The 6,142-nt window shown below is 44.3% G+C and overlaps 1 non-coding gene across 1 annotated transcript; it reads left to right on the top strand.

The window, feature by feature from the left end:
• Positions 1 to 3,415: 3,415 nt before the first annotated feature.
• Positions 3,416 to 3,499, top strand: Trnal-cag. Its single transcript has one exon. It is a non-coding gene; the product is annotated as a tRNA-Leu (tRNA).
• The last annotated feature ends 2,643 nt before the right edge of the window (positions 3,500 to 6,142 follow it).

The following is a 6,142-nucleotide window of genomic DNA, read 5'->3' as shown; positions in this document are numbered from 1 at the left end:
TGTTGCCACGAAAAGTACTTTTGTTAAGCTGCTGCTCTCCGTGTTGTTGTTGTTGTTGTTGTTGTTGTTGTTGTTGTTATTATTATTATTATTATTATTATGATATCCGTTTGTGTGGCGGAGTATTTATGTGTGTGTGAGAGAGAGAGAACTGTAAGTATGAATGTCTGTGTCGTTTTTTGTTTGGTGGGGAAAAGGAATACGGAAAAACGAGGAAGGGAGAGTAGGCAGAGGAGGAAAGAGAGTGCATAGAAGAGAAAGTAGGAGGGAGAAGAGAAGTAGGAAGTGAAGGAAAGAAAATGAAGAAGAAGTATAAATGTAGAGAAGAGCAGAAAATAAAAATTAATAGAGAGAGATAAAGGAGGGAACAAATATTCAAAGTTAATCTATAAACATCACACCGCCCACGTGTTTACCTTGACTACAAGATTTCAAAGCCAAACAAAACAGTGAGCAGTGAGCAGTGAGCAGCTTAAGCCCTCAATCCAAGCCAAAATCTGATTTAAGAAAATACTGACAATCTTCGGTCTCAATCAACAAATGAAAAAAAATGAGGATCAACAGACAACGGTCGACGTCAAGCGCCCTCGTCTGTACAAAGGGAGATCACTCACAAAGTAAGCTCGGTTGTCATAGCGTGGAGCGGAAATGGCGTCCTCGACTGTATCCGCCGTCAAGGCCAACAAATCACCATTGGGTTTGCAGAGTTTTTGTTTGTTTATTTTAATGCGCACCTTCTGCGTATAATGTGCCAAACAAAGTGGCGAGATAGCACACGTGATAACAGCCGCCATTAACGCACGACCACGACGGACAGGTGAGTGGAAACTGGACACCGCAGCACCGGAAGTGGCCGCCCGGGTGTGTAGTGGGTAAACACTCGCTTGTCACCACTGCAGTAAGCGGCTCGGGGTTCACTTCTCGTCTCGGGACACTTTCTGTATGCGACACCTGTTTTCTCAGGGCTGTGTGTCGGGGGTTTCCTCCCCTGCTCCCTCTCCTCACATAGTGCGAAATCGCCGCAAGGTGGAAGCACTTTCCTGTTCAAATAAACCAACCAACCATCACCGTAGCTGTTCACAGCACTCACAGTGACCAGTGTTCCCCTCATGATGGTCACGTGGTCTTGTCGTCAAGAGGTTAGTCTGGGTCTCAGCTGCTGAAGCTGCGATGCTGCTGAGTCTGTCTTTTCTCTTGTTGACTGTAAAGTGTGGTGTTGGCTTCGTGTGGATGACATGGATGGTCTCTTGGGGGAGCTATCCGCCTCCCCAAGCTGTCAGCTGCCTCATTGTTGAGGACATTTGAGGGGGATGGGCTCTCTCTGTCGTTCAGACCTTCGGTGGATTGTCGCCAACAAAAAGCTCGAGCAGCGTTCGTCAAGCAAAGGTTTATTTGAGATTATGGACCAGGTGCTCGGTAAACAGCTTGTGTTTCTTGTGTGGGGGACTGTCAGTATTCGTGGCCCGTCGTGCACTGCGCATTGAGATGGCCTTCACATCGGGAAATGCACTCTATAAATCATTTATCCTTCTTCTCCTCTTCCTCCTCTTCCTCCTCCTCCTCCTCCTCCTCATCATCATCATCATCATAATTTCTATTTCTATTTCTCTCCCTACCTATCTCATTCTAAACAAACTATAATATTGTACTTACCTGCAGGTGTATCTTTGAGATCAGGTTCAAACAACCAAAGATAATTGTTCTCAAAACCTCCTCATTACCTGCTCAAGACCTGTGATGAATGCGTGTGTCTGCTCACCTTTTCCCTTTACTGTCGGAAGTCGATGTCTGAGTTGAGTTTTGGGAGGAGTGAGTTCTAAAAAATGCTAACCCTTTCATTCATTGATTCCTTTGCTGGTTAATGAATTTTACTGATTAATAAATCGTTCATTAATTGATTTGTTAATTCTTGTTTCCACGTGTTTCTCACTCGCACATTTGTCTCCTGTACAAAACACTTGTATAAGAGGATCCTGTTTGAGTACAATGAACAAAATAAAAGACAACTTTGCTGGAACTGTTACCGGACTGAAATAAAGTGAGTCAGACAAGACTGACCCCGATATGGAGATAACGGTCGGTGTTAAGTACAGACGGACTGAAGGTAGGAAGGTAGAAGCAGGGTGTAGCCCTATGACAACCTTGCCACTCGGCTGGTGCGCAGTTGATGGTCATAACGAGCAGACACGGGTGTAAATGCTATTGCTCTCTAGGGTGGGAGTCCCACCGAGCGCTGATCTTGTCTCTGTTGTCGCCACACTTCATGAACACACCGTGTGGAGGCCAGACGAGGGCAGCTCACGGCGACACACATAAAGTTTTGCAAAATTGTTGATCAATTCTGTGTTTTCCAGAAAGCAGAAGATCAGTGTTCCGGAAAAAAGATTGCCCGACGCTAAGTAGTGATACACTTGCGTTTTATATATATATATAAACACATATTGATAAGATGCTCGTTGTCACAAGAGTGGATCATCGTGTAGAGACACAAAGCCAGTACCTGATGATACCACCCTCAGTAGTTACTGTTGACGATGTTGACCACCCCACTAATTGTAGGCTATCAAGCGGTTTCCCTTAATGGTACAGAACCTTCCTCGTTTTATCGTTTTTTTCTAGTTTTGCCTTGTTTTGTGGGGAGAGAGGTAATCATTTTCTGTTGATAATATCAGCAATTGTTGATGGCCATGCAAAGGCTTTTCCACAGTGTGCGATACATCAACATGCACATCACGGGAAGTACACAGAAACCTACGACGGATCTCAGCAGCTGGAGTAGGAACATGAACAGCTGAAGCAGACATGATACAACGACAATACCTTGTAACATCAGACTCACTGTCAGCTCTCCAGATGCTGAAAAACCAATAATCTCACCATCACTACAGACTTGCCAGGCCTCCTAGCGTGGATCTGGTGGCGCCACGGTGAGCGCCTGTCAGCAATGCAATGAAGGTTGAGTGGCCTGGGTTCAGCTCTCGTCTCGGGCACACTGTTCTTTCTCTTCATGTAGCATCTGTTTACAGGGCTGGCTGCCTTGCCGTGATATAACCTTAGTTGCTGACTCGGGGTAGAACACCATAACCCCAACCCACCCCTACCCCCATGAGCAAGGAACGATAACTCGGTACCAACAACGGTAACCCCCCCCCCCACCTCCATGAGCAAGGAACGATAACTGTGTACCAACAACAGTAAGCAACACCTGCGGCGTAATAGATCAGAGACCTTTTCCACACCTTTCTTGGCCCCATCCTCTCCTCCCCCTTCCATCCTCCCATTTATTTCTCCAGATCTCTATCCTCCCACTCCCACAGCTCACTTTCCCCTTCTACACACAACAACAACAGTTGAGTACACAGAGATACACGTTGACAAGACATAATTATCTCAGGCTTCCAGAGCCATAGCAACTGTCAGGATGGCCGAGCGGTCCAAGGCGCTGCGTTCAGGTCGCAGTCTGGTTCTCCAGGCGTGGGTTCGAATCCCACTTCTGACAAATCTTTTGTTTTGACATGAATAAATAATAACATTCGCGACGTGTGCTGAACTTTGGAAAAATATGATATAAACAAACGCAGCTTGTAGGCTAATCTTTTTGAACTGTGGTTATTTAGAGTTAAGGAGTGCTTACCTCTCTTTTAGTTTATAGCTTTTGCAACAACAGGTCAGGTTGGGCGCGACTGCATATTTTCCAGACTTTGGAGAAAGATTAAATTATTATTAAAAAGGAAAGTATGAGAGCCTAATGAGTGTGTCTAGCACACGGCAAGTAAAAGGCGGAACCTAACGTCCTCCTTCCGCCATCTTTTATCTCCCTGTGATAAATGAGGTACACATGTTGGAGGAAGGACATCGGCTTGAATCTCCGTTAATTCCGGAAGAAATGGCGATAACCACCATACTTCGAAGCCTTCTTTGGAAGTAAGCTAAGAAACAAACAAAACAATCCCGTCCCCTCAAAAAATAAATAAATAAACGAAAGCAAGCAAGTGCAAAATAAATAATGTAATAAATAAAAACTACAATCAAACAAAACCTTTCCCTCGTAGTGCCTAGATATAAGTCACCTTGCTGTACCAAAGTCTGGTGCTTGTCTCCGAGACGGGGTCGAGTTCAGTCGGCAGTTAGGTCTGTAGCGTCCTCCACATCGCATCTCTCGTCATGGAAACGTTAGGCGAGGAGCCTAGTCCCTCCGGGAAGATGGATTATGCTCCTTGCACTTGCCCCGAGGATGCAAATAGATTTGTTTTTCAGTAATGAAGTCAACAATTTCCATTTTCTGAGCAAGTTGTCCGGGACCAGAGGAGGTCATTGAGGGGCAAATGATAGTCAGATGGCAGCACTGGAGTTCAGTGGGGCGGGCCGGTCGGAAAGCATGTGGACGGACTGTCAGTTGTGTTGTTTGAACATCATTTACAGACCAGCCTCACTCTCACTTCTGTGTCTAGCATTGCCAACACTTTGTATACTCTCCCCATCAAACAGCAGCTGCTGTCAAACATTTGAGACACGTATGCTTTGAGAACTGTCAAATTGCGATGCAGATGACTGGGTTCAGTCTGGTTTGAAGCATGAACAGTCGAGTGATAATGTTACTCAGCCACTGGTTTACACTGACCTCCTTAGGAACTCTTGTTAATATGTCAGTCAGTCAGTCAGTCAGTCAGTCAGTCAGTCAGTCAGTCAGTCAGTCAGTCAGTCAGTCAGTCAGTCAGTCAGTCAGTCAGTCAGTCAGTCCTCTGCTGAAAGAACAGCTAAAGGTGTAAGTCAGTTGATTATTGTACACAGTGGTTTTGAATAAAAGTTCAACATGTCTGTCAGTTAATTATTTTATGGGCGGATTGGTGTTTCACGCTGAGCCAGCAACTAAGGCTAGGACAGTTAATCTTCACTGTATTAGTGATTATATATATATGTGTAGAGAGAGTATATATGTAGAGAGAGAGAGAGCTCTAATTAAAGAACAATTAGACCTGCTATTATACAGGGTGACCTGGAAATAACAGTTAAAAAGGTCGGTCAGTTAACTCTAAAATAGAGTGAGGAATAAATGAAGAACAGGTACGCAGCTGACCATCCAATAACAAATACAAACCAATCCTGTTGACCTGGATTCAGTTTGTCTCTACTATCATAGATCTTGACTACAGGTGAACAGCAACCACAAGGTGTTATTCCGTTAACTGCTTATTGCAGTCAGTCGTCTCAAGCGTTTAGAATGTTACTTTTATGACAGAAGACATCAAAATGTACGAGAGGAAAATAACAGGACTAGGATGAAAGTTCTCAAATTTCATCACACGAGACAGAAAAACATGTCTGCACACCTGAGTGGTTGGTACTCAGTACCTGCGCGGTGATCACGTTCTCGTCCTCACTTTGACCTTTCGGCATTCAGGTGACCCTCGTGCACTTTCTTACTTTGTTTGTGAGAAACATTTCTTTTAAAAAAAACCCACTCAGATTATGTGTAATGTTATTACACGTGCGTGCGTGCGCGTGTGTGTATGTGTAAGTAAACTGTGTGCACGTAGACATTCCATTACTAACCCTCATTACTTCAAAAGGAAAGGCCGACAATTTATTCTAAGTGGTGGAAGCATTTGTGGAGAGCCTTAAAAGCTCTAATTGGAGTTGACATTGTGAATAACAGTACAAGTTATCAGTTTATCGAATTGTGCATTGCTTTCATTTTTATACTTGCTAATAATTGTGAATCACAAGACGACATACAACAGCTTGTGATTAGAGCAGACCTGGGCAAAGACCGGCCCGCGGGCCGGATCCGGCCCGCCTCCTGTCTGTGACCGGCCCGCCCGCTCACCCGCCAGTATATATACTATACATACAGTATTGGGCAAAACTGAGTTAACTATATTAGTCCGGCCCTCTAAAGCAATTCCAATTTCTCATGCGGCCCCTTGGGACAATTAATTGTCCACCCCTGGATTAGAGGGATGTAATTTATGGTAAAGCTCATAGGGTGCAATTTTCACTAATGATTGAGTTTTGTTCAGTGTAAAATACTATTTCACCAAAACCATTCCGTTGTTTAAATACACGACTACAAACATCACCGTGCACATAAAACATATATACGACGATTGTACTTTGATATGTTTCATGTATCAAAGCTTTA

Source organism: Pomacea canaliculata, linkage group LG3 (assembly GCF_003073045.1).
Source record: "Pomacea canaliculata isolate SZHN2017 linkage group LG3, ASM307304v1, whole genome shotgun sequence".
NCBI lineage: Eukaryota > Metazoa > Mollusca > Gastropoda > Architaenioglossa > Ampullariidae > Pomacea > Pomacea canaliculata.
This window is presented reverse-complemented; position numbering and strand designations above follow the sequence as displayed.